We start from the raw sequence: 19065 nt of genomic DNA on the forward strand, positions 1-19065 counted from the left end.
TGCTTCTGGCTGAAGAAACTCGTCTTGGATGGCAAGTTTTTTATTTATTTATTTTTTGACAGTATTGGTCAATAAGCATAGATGATTGCAACTATCAGTTTTATATTAGCTGTTATTGTTATAAAACGGAAAGGGAACAAAATATGACTTTTAAGAACATGGTTGTTTCCTTTCATAAAACGGATCTAAAATGTGTGACCTTTCAAAAAGCATCAGCCTTATCCTTCAGACAATTCCCCAGATGCAAAAGGCAGTATAAATGTTCTCTAACAGTCTTAAAATGGAAACACAAGATATTTGGTGGTCGTATTCAACAAAGGAAATCATACGGATCACAGATTTGATGTTTAACTGTTATAATGAGGAGCTCTCTTCCTCAGTTCTGTAAAAGTCCCATCAAGCCTGACTGCTCATGTTTTCCTCCATGATTATTATACCTAACCTACCATTACACATTAACATTTAGAATAGAAAATGTAATGAAATATATGCAAAAAATATTTGCAGTTTATTTTTCTGATGACAGACCATATAAAAATAACTGATAATAAATAAATGATAATAAATTGTCATGATCAGTGTTTTTTTAGTACAATTAAAATACACTATTATAGTTTTCATTGACAGTTTGAATTAGTTTATATATATATATATATATATATATATATATATATATATATATATATATATATATATATATATATATATATATATATATATTTTTTTTTTTTTTTTACATTTTAGACATTTTTATTAATTATTATTATTATTCTTTAATGATTATTTCTTTAAATATATTTATTTCAGTTTTGGTTTTAGTTATTTCAGTACATCAAAAAAAAAAAAAAAAAAAACGAAAATGAGAAATGTTCCTTGGCAATTGCTGAAATGAAAAGTTTTATTTGTAATATATTTTTTTTATATAGCAACAAATATGTTTTTTTTAATGGTTTTAATTTTATTTAACTATACTATCCCTGCCATAATAATAATAATAATAATAATAATAATAATAATCCTTCATAAGCTGCGAGATGAACTGACCTCCTAGATAGTTATATTCAACCCCTCTCTTCTCTGTATTTGTGTGTACTTTATTTTTTATTTTTTTCAAACCAACTTTAAAACTTCTAATGCAATTTCCTGCTCAAGACGAATCGCTTTTGTTAAGTCGCTTTGGATAAAAGCATCAGTAGATGTAAATGTCTTCAAGGACAGGACTTGCACTCAGAAAGATTGTGGCCATTACTCTTGCTTATGTAGCTTTTTCGAAGCATTGTGGTTGAGTCTGTCGGTCTGTCTGCAGAATTTTCTTGAATGGCCATCCGGAGAGATCCAGGAGGTCTGTAATACCTGGAGAAAGCCATCCATTAGCATTCCCATTCAGTAGCAGCTGCTTGGCCATAAATGCAGAGGGAAATGATGTCATGTGGATGCTGATTGGCTGATAGCACCGCAGGAATGTGCACAGTCACAAGTCATTCACTGGTGAGCGGCCTGAGCCGTGACGTCAGCGGCAGCGGTCAGGGAAACCTATCCATTTCATGCCTTGAAGAGCGCTGGCTAAACATCTACTATAATATAATACAATATTTATGATTTATATGTTACTTGGTACATTATTAATTCATAAAATACACATGTTTCTGAATGGAGAAAGATGCTTTTTGCCAGCAGAATGGCTGATGAGTTGATTTCATAAGTATCTAGGCCATTCATTTAGCAAAATAAGGTAGGTAGCATTCAAAGAGAAAGCAAAGAAATATTATTTCACTACATCAGTAACGAAGGTGTTAAAGAAATCGTCTGCTTACTGAAAGCTCTGAGGTTCAAACATGGAGGAGTCAATGGATTTGATTGTTTTACACTTTCTAAGACCCAGATTTTTAATCTTAAACTGAAAATCCATCATAAAACAGGTTATGTTATGTAAACTATGAAAAGGCAAACAAAAAGTAAAAAAAAAATGTTAAAAAGCATAAACATTGTTAAAAAAACATAAAACATTTCAATATTTACTGTGAATATATATATATATTTGTGTGTGTGTGTATATTTTGTGTGTAAATAATTTTTTTATCCATCATATCGACCACAACCAACAATTTTTATTTTCATTCCAATATTTGTTTATTTTTAGGTGCATTGTAATTAGGTCGATGCAACAATTTTGACCCTGATAAATATTTGAGTTTTCATGTAAGAGACAAAGAAAATCACATCTGTGTAACTAGTGAACAGATTTTTTTTCAATATGTATCAACTCTTGCATATTCAACTCGAGCGTTAATTTAATCAAATTATGTAAATAAAATATATATAAATAATAATATTATGATATTGTTTATATTTTGGATACATGAAATGCTAGCTATGAAATTAGCTTTAACAATACTTGAGGCATGGTCATGTTTACCGTGTTTCCGTTTTCCCCGATTAGTTACCTGACCTAGTTTCCCATTTGAGTCTTTATTAATTAATCTTCCTCACCTGTTTGTACCTCATTAGTCACCCTACTTAACTTTTACCCCATTATATTTTCAGTTTTTGTTGTCTGTTATGATGGATTACTTCGCCGCTGTCCGTCTGCTCTGTCTGGAGCAGGGAAGCACCAGTCTCGCACATCAGACCACCTTCCCAGACACGGCATATGAGCATAGTTGTCCATGGAGGGCCTTCGAGGGAGCTTTGCAGTCTACATGGAGTGGGTACTGGTATCCCGATGATCACCTCTGACCATCTGTTCTGCTGACGTGGATGATACGAGCCCAACTCCCAACCTAGAGTCCAGCCATGCATCACCCCGCTGCGTGGAGCATCGGCCAGAGCCCATTGCAGACAAAGAGCCAGAGTTTGCCGCGACTGAAGAGCCATTGCACAGTGAAGTACGAGGATGTGGAGGAAAGCCCTGCCCACTGTTTCACCTCTGAGGTCGGACTCAGGGGGAAAAGATTTATATGTGGACATGCCTCTTCTTCTCCCGTCTTCTTTTGAACTCTCTGCCTGTCCAGTTATAGCCAAGGAGGTCATTTATGAACTGTCTGTCTGTCCCGTCATGACCACGGAGGTCTTCATTGAACTGTTTCACTGTCCTAAACTGTCTGTCACTTCTGTCACGACCCCGGAGGTTGTTCCCCTGTCCGCCGTGCTCCCTGTGTTGGAAGTTGCACTTTGGTGTGTTTGGGCAGCATACACCTTTCCAGAAAGCCCCATCCGTCAGGAATTCCCACCCAGCCTCTCTCTCAAACCCCTTTTATCAATCATCTGCCATCCAGCGTATCCACCATGGCTCCCAGCTTCCTCATCTCCAACGTGGTCCATCTGTCCACCAGCTCCACCGGGCTTCCTTGTCCATCCGGCTCCACATAGTCAGTCGTTGACCTGCCCTCACCTCGGGCCTACACTCCTCTGCCTTTACCTCGTCCCTTCATCCTTCTGGCTCAGTCAGGCTCATCCCTCCTTCCAGCTCCGCCTTGGTCCTCTGTTGCGCCGGCTCCACCACAGTCTTCCGGATCGTCTGAGCCACCTGCTCCTTGGGCCTCCAGATCATCTGGGTCTCCCTGGCTCTGTGGCTCTTCGTCTCCACCCTGGGCTCATCTCCCACCCGCTCTACCACTGTCAGTTGGCCCCCTGGAGTTGTCAGGCCTCCTCCGCCATGGCTCCTCCCTCCATCGGCTTCTTCCTCCAATTTTGTTGCTTGATTCATCCTTGTCTCCATCCTGGCTCCTCCTGATTCCTCCGTGGCTACTCCCCCCGTCCCCTTTGGGAAGGGGGGAATACTGTCACTATATGGATCTTGGTTCTGTGTTTCTCTGTTTTCCTGCTTAGTTCCCTGACCTAGGTTTGTGTTTGTGTCTTTATTAGTTAATCACCCTCACCTGTCTGTCCCTCGTTAGTCGTCCTACTTAAGCTCCCCTCTCTGTTCATGTCGTTGTCGTGTATTGTTTGTGTTTCATGCTGTTTGGATCTGATCTTCCTCTGCCTGTGGATTATCTAAAAAGCATTTCAAGTTTATTTTCTTTGTTGTGAGCTCATTATCTCTTTATAACGCTTCAGCTTTCATGCGGAGGAAAAGCAGATAAGTTTAGATCCATAAGTGTGGAGGAGCAACGGGCAGAGCTCCTCGCTAAGTGTTTCAGCAACGACTGGCCATTTGGGGCTGGTTCAAGACAAACTACATGTCTGTTAGCGTCCTATAAATAACAGTTTTATTATGCCTCTTTCTGAATGCTTTTTGCAAAGTTTGTCTCTGAGGGCCTTCACATGTGGGACTGTTCAGCGGTGGATCTGCGTTCAGTGATGTAAGGGGTCAGCGCGGCGCTTGAGCTGTTCCAGCGCTGAGGATATTTTCATAGAGTGACACAAAGCACATGGATACTGCTATTCACATCACTATCACAAAATAAAGGAAACGGATGATGTCTCTTCCTGTGTCCAATAGCATGATGGTGACTTGCTTTAAAATCATATAATGCAGTTTCTGGAGTTTTCTCAAGCTAATATTGAAGTGGAACGTTTCTAAACATAGTCAAGATCAAACAGTGGGAGATCACTAACTGAGAAAAGCTGTTTTCTGTTCAATACAGACAGTTATGCTGCGCCTTATTGTATTTCTGTACCAGTGGTTCTGACGAAAAGACATGCTTTGTTTACCCTTATATGTGTCTCTAAACAGATAATATAGCAACATATCTCACCTCTCTACTGCCACCACCTGATCTGGAGGACACTGTGCTGATTCAGTGAAGTTGCACTTTATGATATATAAACCGCAGAATAAAACTATTACAATATAAAATGTATTAGTACAATAAAATCAACTGAAGAATTTGATATTCTTTTAACCTCAAATGATATATAACCCTTTAAAAAGAAGTACATTTTAGTATATTTCTAAAATGATAATGTTTGATGATTAATGAACTTAACTGCATGCTATTTTCTATTAAACTGACATTTATTATAGTTTAAATTTATGTGAAATTCAATTAACTGAACTTTAAAATGTTTTGTAGAACCAATTAAATAGGATTCAAGTACAAAGTAAAATTATAAATGTAATTTTATAATTACATCTATTGTTTTGGATTATGGCAAGTGAAAATGTGCCTAAAGCATTTATGATGAACTAAAAAAAAAAAAAAAAAAGATATTTTTTCTTTTCTCAAAACAACTTTTTTTCTCAAATTTAACACGTTTTTTCTCAACATTTCATTTAGACATTTTTTTTTTTTTTTATTTAACGAGTTTAATCTTGCCTTATATTGACTTTAATCTCAAGAAGGTTTTATTTGTTGTATTATTACTTGGCCCTAATCCTCTTCCGTAGTTGGTAGAGTGGGGGGAAAAGGTTTTTGGAGAGAAAAAAAAAAGGTGAAAGAGAAAAACATTCTTAGGACTTAGGCTCAGAAAGGGTCTAAGACACTAGATATATTTTTTCTCTTACTTGATATTTTTTATTTTATTTTTGGATATTGTTAATGTCATCAAACCTTGTTTTATGAACAAATCCCTACATCTGTCAGTGTTCAGCTCTCTGTTTAATGAGGTGTTTCATTGTAAAGTCACCACATGATGAAAAGGTGAGGTATGACACATGGTACACTTAGGTCAACGGCTACTCCAAGCCAAATATTAGTTTGCCTGCTTCATCATAAGAAGAGCTGCCTGGTTTTAATATTAGCATGTTTTGTGTTTAGCAGTTTGCAATAACTGTAAAAGCCTCTGTTACAGCTAACATGGCTGTTTTAATGTAAACTGTGTCGAGAAGTACACTAGGGAAGTGCCATTATGACTTCAATTTTAAATCAGAAGTCACAGCCAGTTTTACTGCATCATTGCTTATCCTTCTTGTTTTAAAAGCCGTATATATTTATACCACAACTAAAAAGACCTCGTGCTTTGACCTATAATAGTTTCACTATACAACATATCTATATATTGACTTAGTATCTATATATCTGACAGTTTCCATAAAGTCTTGTGCAAATTGTTGCATATTTTGACCAAGAACCACACACTTAAACGACCACCAATATGGAAATAAGAAATGGGTTGGGTCGTAGCTTTTGCTTTGTAAAGACTAGTGAGGTTTCAGTCCGGCTTCTGAAACTTCTGTTTCTAATTCATATTATGTACACAAAGCCATGTGTGCTGTCTGAAATCTGCATACAGTCCCACGCAGAGCCTACACACAATAATAGAGATTATACAGTGAGCATAAATATTTGACCAATTTTGAGATGATGACTAAATTTTAATTCATTTGTGAACTATTCCTTTAAAGGAAAATAAAAGTATACTCAATCGGAGCCCATCCAAGATGTAGATGAGTTTGTTTCTTTGTCAGATTTGGAGAAATGCAGCATCACATCACTTGCTTACCAATGGATGCTCTGGAGTGAATGGGTGCCGTCAGAATGAGAGTCCAAACAGCTGATAAACACATCACAATAATCTACACCACACCACTCCAGTCCATCAGTTCACATCTGGAGAAGACAAAAGCTGTGAGTTTGTAAGAAACAAAAAGAAAAAAATCCATCAAGGCATTTTTACCATCATTACTCGCTAAAATTGAGTCCATAAACAATAATAATGCTCAGTGGAAAAGTTCATCCCCTGTTGTTTCCTACATGTTTGTTTAGAGCTGTTTTGGCTTGTAAACGTAGCTTGATCTGTGCAGATTTCTCTTTTGATTCAGATGAGCTTACTTTTTCACTGGAGTGAACAATATTCAGTATGGAGAAAGCATTCTGACGGCACCCATTCACTGCAGAGCAAGTGTAATGCTACATTTTTCCAAGTCTGTTCAGATAAAGGAACAAACTCATTTATATATTAGATGGCATGATGTAATTTTTTTTTTCATACTTTTATCCACAAAGGATGCATTAAATTAACTGAATTGATTTTAAGTGTTAACTAAAAGTAGTAATTTTCAAGTGATTTGAAGCTTGAACGCGAACATACAAAACTAAAAGATTTAAGAAAAAGCGTGTGTGTGCAATCTATGATTTTCATGAGCCTGGACATTGCAGGTTGAACATGGCACTGGCATGGCATCTGTAAGGATGGGAGTAGGGTTGTGCCTGTTGCCTAAACCCCAAATTTACATTAGGAAGGACTGAAACATCTGGAGGTTAACCACTATGCTGGGATCACCAGTTAAATGGTGGCGGGTCTGGGCTGCGGTTCAAACCCGGCATCTCTTGGCCCCTTTTCTGCAGCAGGGGTACCGACACGGATGCATGGAAAAGCAGTTAGTGGCTACGGCAATAGTGATGAACAAGTTTCCATCAGCTCTCCTGAAGATTCAACGAATAAGAACTCAACATGACCTCCTTATATATATATATATATATATATATTTTATAATAAAAGCAGGGTCATGGATCGTAATGGATCATGTTAAATCCATTGTCAAACCTTGTGGTAAACACAGACTCGGCTGTTCTTTAGGACGCTTCCTCTCACCAAGTAGTTTTTGCTCAATGTCAAACTGTTGTTCACCCCAAAGCTGATTGCTCCGGATACTTTGCGTCTTGTAATGCATTTAATGTCTATTTTGGGAAATCATACACCAAAGCATGAACTCAGTGGATTTTTTATCCATTAAAAGCAGAGTTGGGAACTGAGAAAAAGTTCTTCTCCAAATCCTTTTAAACTAAATGAAGATTCGGTTCTGTTCAAATTTCTCCTAACGGTTTTCTCTTGTCTACTGCTACACAGTAGATGGCGATAGTAAAGAAACACTACAGAGACGACAATGGTAACATTTTCAAAAGCTTGCACTTTGAAACATGTTTTCAAAATGTTGCATTTCAGACCGACAAAACATTGTTGTCGTGTAAATAAATGGGCAAAAAGTTTTTCATTTTTAGTTGTAAATCTAATTTGCACATTGTCAGTAAATCACCAGAAATGTCCACACCCATCAGCACTTTTATTGGATTGCACTCTCACACTAACCATTTTAGTAAATCTGTTGTTTCCTGCAACAATTTATTGAGAATCACTACTGAATTATGAAGGTATTTTTGGTGCAAAAATTTGTTTTGCTGTAATTATTGTGTTTTTGGAAGAGAACAAAAAACTACAAGTTTGCAACTTTTGTCTGTGACTTCAAATTTACTGCTACACCTGTGTGGCTATTCTCTACAACTACAAATTCCACTTTCATAGACACTCAGTTGTTTTGCACCAAATATACCTTCATACTGAATCTACAGCAAATGAATGGAGAGCACAACCAGTCTGATTCCAGAATGAATGAGAGACATATACATATAATTTATAAAATGCACAATAAAAAAATAATAAAAAAAATCACATTATTGCTATATAGTTATGGCCAATAAGCTATGAAAAAAAAATGCAACTGTTTAAAATGTAACTTGTGCAAAAATCGCCTACCACTGGGCTTGTTTTGTTATGCACCTGGCAACCCTGCTTCACTTGCCAATTGATTTGCATTTCCCCCTCCTCAAAATATGAATTTCTTAGAAGTACAGAAATAAACGTTAATGGAATCAGACGTTTTCTTCAGTAACTCTTGTGATTAATTTTATTTTGTCTTTCTAACTTTACAGAAAGCTGCTCCTTTCCATACAATGCAAGTTAAAATTAACCAACTTTTGTTGTATGGAAAAGAGCAGCATTAACATTCTTCAGAACATCTCCTTTTTTTGTTTTTCCATTTGCATGACTATTTTTATTTAATTTTTTTTCATTTCGTGTGTGTATTCTTCCAGCAATTAGACACTATACACTCGTAAAGTTTTTATTAACTGGTATATTTTTTCAAGTTTCGCAGGTATGTAATATATCAGTATTGTATAACTTGCTACTGTTATTTCTGTTACTCAATATGTTTAGCTTCATTCAGTTCATTTTAAAAATATGTATTCCTCAGTAATGGGCTGCAGAAACAATCTTGGTTGACTTCATGCGGTCTGATCATTTTTTTACATTCATATATTCCATGAGTCATGCACTGTGTCTGACAATAGCTCTAATTTAAAAACAAAAAAAGGAAAAGTGGGTTGGTGTTTTATATGTTTTGCCAGTAAAGTCTGTTGAGGAGTGGAGCCCTTGAAGTGACCGGGAAAGCAGGCTGCTATAAACCAAGACTTGGGGCCACCATCTCTATGAGGAGATTTTTTTTTCTTTCTAAATTATTACCATCATTTGTCATCACATTAGTAGCTGGCTCTTATCCTGGGAAGCTTGAGCTTTTAAAACAGCATTGCCACAGTCAGAATCCAGTCCAGTTGACAAAAAACTAAAACATCTTTTAAGCATGCATGGTGGTCACATAGTGTTATATATAGACCCTCTTACCTCACAGAAAAAAAGAACACACACACACACACACACACAAAACACCCTACTGTACTTCCTTTTATAAGAGCACTTGAGTAAGGGCTGGCTGGAGATACCTAAACAAACACACGGTAAGTGGATATCCGTGGTTGAGGTCACACCATCTGTATAAGAAAAACACTAGGGTATCGGGTCAAGTCTAGAAGAATCAAAGCACTATAGAAGTGCTAAAATAAATTACATTTCTTCTGCTTTAGAAACTTAAAAAATAAATAAAATAAATAAAACAATTAACAATTAAAAACACACTGTCTCCTTGACATGATGCTCTCACACAACCAGAGCGTCTGTGTGGGGGGGGGGGGGGGGGGGATGGGCAGGTCAGAGTTGCGTTTCTCCCAAGACGGTAGGCGGAGATTATTATGCAAAGTGTTCTAGTGACGTAAATAGAGATGGGCAAAAGATTTGAGATCTATAACGACTCGTTTCAGCGATTCAGAGTCGACTCCTTATTTTAGAAGCCAATAACTTTATAAATCGTGTACTTTTTGGTTTAATTACTTTGCACATTGTTTACACTGATGGACAGCTACATCATACACTGTAATACAGCTAATTTTGCTCTTTAATACATTTGTCTATCATTTAATCAACTCATCTTTATGGTTAATTTATGGTTAGGTTTAGAGTAGGGTGAGACCCATAACTCCTATGAAATTTCACCATCATGATAGGAAAACCATATTTTTGGGACAAACTGTTACCCAGAAGCAAGCAAAACTTGACAGAATAACCTAAAACCTTCCTTTGAGGACGTCCTCATTTGTAAACCTGTGTGTTTTGCTATTTGTGACCATACAGCAAGACACAAAAGAGAGGAAATGCTCAGAGATGTATCAGAATAAGGGAGATGGATGGCATCAAATACTGCATTTTACATTACATTATGCCATGTGATACTGTAAATAGAATCATTACCATGGTAAAGACTGCACATTACTATAACTGACCCTTCATCTGAAAAATTCAGCTAGAATTTAGATTCAGTCATATATCACAGAGAGGACAGTTACTGCATTCACAGGAAACTCCTTATGGCCATGTCATACCTTCATCACACATTTTGATTACAAACTGTATAAATACTTTTACAAACATTACTGATTTTATGTGAGGTATTCGAGTTATGTAATGCAAGTGTATTTTCTAACATGCCAGTTATTACCTGTATTACTGTAATTATTTCAGCAACAAAGGTGATTTGAAACATGAATCTGTGACGATGTGTGTTTAGGGAAAACACAAGGAGAGGGTAGATCCAGTTGCAAGTATGAATTTTAATAACAAAAAGGGGTAATACAAAATAAACAGTCTTGGGAGACAAAAGAAACAAAAGAGGTCAACAGGAATCTGACTTGACTCTGGACTGCCTGTGGAGACGTGAGGCGCCTCGGCTTCGGGCACCGCCTCTGGAACAGCATCGGGCACCGCCTCGGCCTCCGGAACAGCATCGGGAGCGGCATCGGGCACCGCCTCGGCCTTCCGGAACAGCATCGGGCACCGCCTCGGCCTCCGGAACAGCATCGGGCACCACCTCGGCCTCCGGAACAGCATCGGGCACCACCTCGGCCTCCGGAACAGCATCGGGCACCACCTCGGCCTCCGGAACAGCATCAGGCACCACCTCGGCCTCCGGAACGGCATCAGGCACCACCTCGGCCTCCGGAACGGCATCAGGCACCACCTCGGCCTCCGGAACGGCATCAGGCACCACCTCGGCCTCAGGAACGGCCTCGGGCACCGCCTCGGCCTCCGGAACGGCGTCGTGAGCGGCATCGGGCACCGCATCGGGAATGGCCTCGAGCACCACCTTGGCCTCCGGAACGGCCTCGGGAATGTCCTCCTGGACGGCAGTGGGCTGCTCGGGAACGTCCTCCTGGACGGCAGCAGTCCGCTCAGGAACGTCATCCTGAACGGCAGCGGCCCGCTCAGGAACGTTCTCCGGGCTTTGAGGAACGGTAGACGCCTGTCTCCTCCTCCTCCGTCCTCTATGATGGCGAGTTGGTGGCACCTTGTCTGAAGCCATCTTGTGCTGTGGCGCTGGACTGATGACCACCTTGTGCTGTGACACTGGGCTGGTGACCATCTTGGGCAGTGGCTCTGGACTGGCGGCCATCCTACCGGAAGCGACAGGAGTGGCTGGGGCATCCCACGGAAGTCGATGCTGCAGGTAGCACACAAACTCCCAGGACCCGAATGTGTCCGGGTCATCCAGTCCAGTATTAAAATAGTCCTTCAGGGCCGCATCATGGTACCCCATGCCCTCGGCCAGGGACCAGAACACCAGTGCCATGGCACCTACGTCATTGCTCCTTGGTGGAAGGAGGTCAACTTTAAATATTTTTCCCTCCGCTCCAACATGCTGGTTGGGGAGGAGACATGAAAAGACATACCGCTGGATCTGTTGGTGATGGAGTCCTTCAGTGACGATGTGTGTTTAGGGAAAACACAAGGAGAGGGTAGATCCAATTGCAAGTATGAATTTTAATAACAAAAAGGGGTAATACAGAATAAACAGTCTTGGGAGACAAACGAAACAAAACAGGGAACCGGATGAAATGGATTGGAAACTCGGAGGAATGAGAAGGCATGGGTAAGTCTCGGGAGACGAGAACATATCACACAAAGGGTAAGGACTCCATACAAACAACAGAGAAGGACAGCTATTTATAAGGAGACTAACGACAAAGGATTGTCTGCACCTGTGCGATTAATTGGAGTGCAATTACTGTGAAGACAGGACCAGACTAGAGGAATTAAAGTGCCTATGGTGAAGTGCCTAAGGAGAAGTGAGCTCACTAGGGAACACCCAGGAAAACAGAGACTGACAGCGTGACAGAATCTTGCATTGTTCGCTCTTGAATTAACTGACTGTTAAAAGTATTAAATTGAAATTAGATCATACTGTAGCGTTTTAGTGATTAATAAAAGTGTTCTCAATACATATCACCATGATCTTCTCATTTGAAACAGTGATTATGGGAATGGGATTAAGGGAATGAAAATATATACAACTATAAATGAAATCATGAGATCAGGTTTTGAAAGAATGACTAGTGGTGTTACAAGTGTGATCAGTTTAAGGTTTTGTACTAAGAGTTTTGAAAATGTGCACCTTACTTACGAAAACAGTACCAATACAATTAAAAAAAAAAATAAAACCTGTGCAATGCATCCTTGTTTTAATCTTTTTAATCATTGATATAAATATACATATTTTCCATCTTTCTTTTTTTATAGTTTGGTGTTTGATGCTAAAATGCCTCTGGGTTTTCTCTCACCTAACACAATCCCAACAGTTTAATTACTAAATCATTTTGTCATTGATGTGGTTTTTGTTTAGAAATCAAATAAACCACCAAACGGGTTTTGCCTTATCTTGTTTTCATTACTTGATCAGTGGTTTCAAATCTCAAGCTTCAGGGAGTCTCTCCAAAATCCAAATGCTCATTATGTGTGGTCAATTTACAACATCGTGTAAGTACAGGCTGAAAACTAAATAATGCTTTTTAATGAGAGGAAAATTCCCTTTAAAAAATGATGAATGGAACACACATACAATTATAATTTATCTTAACCGAAAAGAGTGACAGTTAATGTATCACAGTATGGAAACGTCATCCAAATAGAAGCCCATCAAAGAAGAATTGGTAAATGTAGGTAAGATATATTGATATGTCAATAATCAGTATCTTACTGACAAAAACTACAAACTATATTTGGTTTTCATGAGAATATACATATATTTTTATGTGCGGTTATGCCTGTCTTTCCTTAAGTGACCCCTTGTGAAAAAGAAGTACATGTCTTTGAAAAAAAGAACTTCTCATAATTCAAAATAATATACTGAAGTGTGAACTGAATGTAATGAAAGACACTTATTAAATAGAATAATTAATTAAAATAAAATAATTAATAAATTAAAGTACTTAGGATCTTTATATGTAATAGTATAATTACTTCTACTGTCTTTAAAATATTGACAAAGTCGTAAAATTATGGTAACCTAAAAAAAATGTTTTAATGAAATTTGTGTCATGTTTCTAAATTTTAAATTTGCTATGAAAATAAGTTTCCAATTTAGTACATTTAAAATATATTCAAATTTAAATGTAATATTGACTAAGATACTATTTTGGCATGTGCTTTAGTATGTTAGTCAACACATCAACGTGTACTTCTTTAAAACACAACAGAAGATTATTAATATGATTTTAAATGTATTTTAATTTAAAGTTCACTTTCTTAAAAATTTAGTTAAGCATGTTAAAAAGCGGTCTTGAAATTGCCTCTCTTTATATAGACTTAAGTTACAGTTATTTTATCCTTTTAATATTTGAAGTACACTTAAGTGCACATTCAATACTATTTAGCACACTTATTTTTCATAAGTAATCTTGGCATTTGCAAAAATTCAAAATTTAGGTCTAGGCTCAATAGTCTGGAAAGTCAGTGTGAAAATACAAAGCACATCAAAACAAACTCTTGTACTTTACCAGATGTGCCAATTTAGCTTCTTGTGGTTTTTATCGGGACTATATGTCTGGATCTTGGCAGAGGGATTGAACAGTCATAGAGGGATACTTCCTTCCTAGCAGTTTGTCGTACAGAGTTAATAGGACTTAACGGTCTATTAATCCTTTCCATTTGTGTCCAAGCTCATTTGTATCAGTGTGGCACATTTCCACCAAACCTTAGTCATATATTATGAAGACTTGACTATTGGTTTGAAGTCAGGTCCGCACTGCAGTTCATTCTAGATGAGAATGACCACTTAGACAAGTGTAACGAGGAGGCTGAGGCAGTATTAGAATCCATTTGCAGAAGTTTATTAGAGAAAGATCTTACAGACAGAGTTGTTTAACCAGGCAGAGAGTCAGTACCATAATGGCAGTGCGATCTTACAACACAAGGGGAATCCAAAAGGCAGAGACGAGTAGCAGGATGGAGAGATACGATAATTCTCTAATTGGTATGTGACCTCATTTACTCTTATTAGAATCTTGAAGGTACCGCCATACCTTGGGCTGAGGTTCCTGCTTGTCAGTGACAATGTCTATGGAGAGATGAGACCAAGGATGTTGTGTAACGGGCAGAGGTTGAAGGAGTCCGGATGATAACTCCTTGGGGGTCTTGGACTGGGCACAGACCTGACAGGCCTTAAAATAAGCTGTGACATCTTTGGACATGGAAGGCCACCAGAATGAGTTATGTAGCCGGTGCAGAGTGTGGGATATCCCAGGGTGACCAGAGCTGACAGAGGTGTGGACCTCTGCTTTTATAGACAAAAGTTATTTGTTAGTTACGTTCTGCCGCTGTTAACTTCCTTGAAAAGAATACACAGGGAAACAGTATACCAGGTGACCATAGTGTTGAGAGAGCACAGCCCTGTTTCCAGAGTCAGAAGCATCCACTTCCATGATGAAAGGGATATTGGGATCAGGATGTTTGAGGGTGGGGGCTGTGGTAAATCTGTCTTTCAGAGGATTGGATGCTTGAGTGGCCTCGTCATTCCACTTGAGTTTTGATGGTTTTCCCTTTAGCAGAGATGTCAGAAGGGAATCAACCATACTGTAGTTTCTAATGATTCGCCTGTAGAAATTAGCAAACTCACACTTCTTTGCCTTTACATACAATTGATTCCTAAGAAGTCGAGTGACTTGTCATTGATGGCTTTAATCTTGATAGGTGGTTTGCAACCATCAGTGAGCGCAGGAACGCGCTGAAGACAGTGGATTCAATCATTTTCCTCCACAAAAACATGTAGACCTAGCCTAATCTCTGTGAGTAAAGGTTTTTCAAATGATAACTAAATATTCATTGAGTCTTAAATGCATAATGTTGACAGAGTATTTACGCTAATGTTGGCATTATTCTTTTATTAAATAAAGCAAATCCGGCGGAGCCTTTATCTTAATTTCGTTATTGCCAAATACCCATCTTAATTTAAAATGTATCTTAATTTTTTTTTAAATGACTCGTTTTTATTGGTGCGTTGGTCTATTTATAGGTTAAATGAGCCTATGTCTAGAATGCTGAGATGTTACGATGTCACAGAGGACTTATTTTATTTCTTTATTCCAACTTCCAAGTGGTCTAGTCTACGTTAGTTATGAGTAAATTATGTTAAAACATGAATAAATTACTCATTGTTGACAAAAGGCAAAAGAGCTGTGTGTGTGTGCACATTTGAATAATGTCGGGCTGTAAACGGGTTCGGGCTTTAAAAAAGCTGTCAATCAAAATGTACTTGTCGGGCTCGGGCCGAAACCTGTCGGGCTCGGGTCCTGTCGGGCCTAACTTTTAAGGCCCGATTACAGTTCTAGCCCACAGTGGAGATCGCTGCCAGACCTCCTCTCGACTGTTTGCTCCGGAGCAACCTCCCCTGGTCCCCCGGAACACCACTAGGCGAGAGGCCTCAAAGCCATTTTTCTCCCGCTTGCTGGCTGGGGAGGAAATGGTAGCAGACATACCGCTGGATCTTTGGAGATGGAGTCCTTCTGTGACGATGTGTGTTTAGGAAACACAAGGAGAGGGTAAGATCCAATTGCTGGTATTTATTGCACAGAAAGGGAATACAAAATAAACAGTTTGGAATCAATGGCGTAATAATGATAATTTTTTTAAAGGGCCTCTGTGCGGGTCCACAATGCTTCATTCACTTTGCTTATCACACAGAGGGACGCACATCAGCACACGAGCATTTTTAAATATGAAACAATTAAAGATTAAAATGCAAAATATTATTATTGTTATTCCTACATGTCATAATGGATAGCCATTGCATGAATCAGAATTAGGCTCCCTGTTTGCTCACACACGAGCAGCTCCGTTTCATCTCTGGAGATGTGCTCTGTCTTTGCGCTTGCCAAATCCGCTGTGTAAATAGCAAATGCGCCATGGCACGAGCGCAACTGCCTCTTAAAGGGGATGGAAGATGATACTCTGATTGGTTTATTGCACATTACATCCAAAAATTCTCATTACTCATTAAGAGAATAGGAACAACCCATTTAGACCATTGTTTTATTAATTAGCTTGGGTTAAACTAATTTTAGTTTGTTGGATCAGAAGCTATGCTAATGATGTCTCTATTTTGTTTCTATGTTTCGCCACGGGATTTACATCCCGTGGTAACTAGGATTTACGCAAGCTCCAGTCTGGATCCAGAACACCTGAGAAGAGATGATGCTGACCTTCATAGGACCTCAGATGATGCTAACCCTGAATCAACAAACAGAACTAACAATTATTGCTAAATGTGTGACTGAATCATATAATAACTTAATTAATAATATTGATAGTTCATCGTCTAGCTGACTACGCCTTGTATTAATTTTTTCTACAAATCCTGTCATATGTGCACAAACTGACAGTCACCACCATAAGCTACTACTAAATATTGTAGAAACATAATATTTTGTAAAGTTGCTTTGTAACGATTTGTATTGTAAAAAGCGCTATACAAATAAACTTGAATTGAATTGAACCATGTGCCCACACCCGCCAACCATTTTCCTGTCATTAAACTAGCAAAAGTAGATTTGGACATGCCCTGAGTGCACCTGCGGTGTATGCTTTAGACCATGCGCTTAAATCATTAAAATAGGGCCCTTAAACCTTTTGTATTTTTATAGTATTTTTTGTCATTTTTGAACCTAAGACTAATTCAATTAAAAAAAAAAAAATTGCATATGTACTTCCATACAATACATACAAATATAAAATACACACACATATATTATGTAAACACAAACCTTTAGTTTGGATGTGATTAATCATGATTAACTGATTTGACAGCACTATCCAAAGTTCTCCCTTTGAGTTGCGAAGATTTTGTGGCCAATAACAATTGGGATCCTCTCGGAACTTCCTGGCCACTCAGTGTCCGCCCCCTCCACAATCTTTTCTGAACAGCTTGTTGGTTAATCCTGGCCAGCTATTTAAAAGGGCTTTTGCCTGTGAGATAACACAGAACTGGATGAATGTTTGCCAATTTATTACAATGCAGGAAACAGCGTGATAGGGAGGGGTGTTTCAAAGCCGTCATCCCAGACAGAATATATGCCATGGCCTTGCTACAGGAACACCCTCAGAGTGATGCCAGTGTTCTTCAGTTCATATGCATCATTAGATCCGGCACGTCCTTGGGTGAGCAGGAATCTGGAAAGTTGAAGTAGTTGGGTATGACAGTGGGAATTTTCCATTTTTGATAATTACCAATTGGCATCATGATATATCACAACCATATTATTTTCACATTATATTTATATGAGCTCATGTGAAATGGAAGTTGCAGCCAACTTTGTCTTCTGTTGTGACTTATTTAGAGTTAAACAAAAAACAGTCCAAGAGTGCACATCAATTAGGCCAAAAAAGCTCAATGTGGTTGCTCTACCATACAAAAATGAGAACAAAACATCAAAGTGGGCACACCACAGCTCCAGAGATAGAGAAATATTTAATTGCGTTATCACCAGAGGTGACGTTTTGAGCTTAAACGCTCTTCGTCAGACTATACATACATACATGACAAGAAGAAGGATGATGAAAAGTTTGTGTTTTATACGTAAAATTACATTGTTGCGAGTTAACACACTTGAAATTACCAAAAGTTATATGACTCAAGAAATGTTTTGGTTGTGGAACCAACAGATCTGCCCTAACTAGCATGTTGTGCAAATTAGGAGGTCTCTTATAGACCACCCTAGGAGATTTATCAAATTGATTGCAACTTGGGATCGCTGTGTGACAGTGTGCCAATATCTCGGAATAATACCATCAATGTTTTTAGCCAAAGGGGAAACATTGTTGAAACGTGTTGAAGAACATGCTTGATTATTCTTCAAACAGCCCACAAAATAGGGATGCAAAACTTGGGAGCCAGAGATGAGGACTATCAACAGCAAGCTGAGATCTTGGCAGACAGGTTCAGGCAAAGAGTGTATAAAGAGGAGTGGATCCAAGCTGCCGCCGCACGTTTCAGCAATGTTTCTCAACAAGATTGTCTGGTTAACAGATCTAAATGTAAAGAGCAGCGTGTTAATTGTTTCATTCGCTATTCCCCTTTGGCTAAAAACATGGTATTATTCAGAAATATTGGCACACTGTTGAGAGCGATCCCAATTTGCAATAATTTTTTTATAAATCTCCTAGGGTGGTCTATAAGAGACCTCCTAATTTTCGCAACATGCTTGTTAAGGCAGTTACAATGCAATTTCCCTAGATGTCCTCTAGCACAACATTTACAAATTTAAACATTGGGTTTTGACTCTAAAATACATCGAATCAGTTCAATTACCTCGAAGAGGGGGTAATTTTCACAATCTACTTTTAAGACGGGAAGCATATTGGGTTTATACTTAACTTTATTTCCTAATGGTCTCAATGAAGATTTTGATAGTCACCCTTTTCTTTAATTATTATAGTGATTTAGATGGTAAGATTTACCACATTATATCATGCATTGATATATATATATATATATATATAACGGTGGAATCAGTTTGGAAATACTTGTTGTTTGTTCTGGCTGTGGACGAGTTCCTCTCGAAGTCTGAGCTTTAACCCAGGTGTGCTCGACTTGACCTCGCTGCTGTGAGTTAAAACATTACGGCAGACCACACTGGGAATGCAAGCATTTCATTGGCCAATTTAAAGTCATTTCGGTTTCATACTCTC

Source organism: Carassius gibelio, chromosome A22, assembly GCF_023724105.1.
Source record: "Carassius gibelio isolate Cgi1373 ecotype wild population from Czech Republic chromosome A22, carGib1.2-hapl.c, whole genome shotgun sequence".
Classification (NCBI taxonomy): domain Eukaryota; kingdom Metazoa; phylum Chordata; class Actinopteri; order Cypriniformes; family Cyprinidae; genus Carassius; species Carassius gibelio.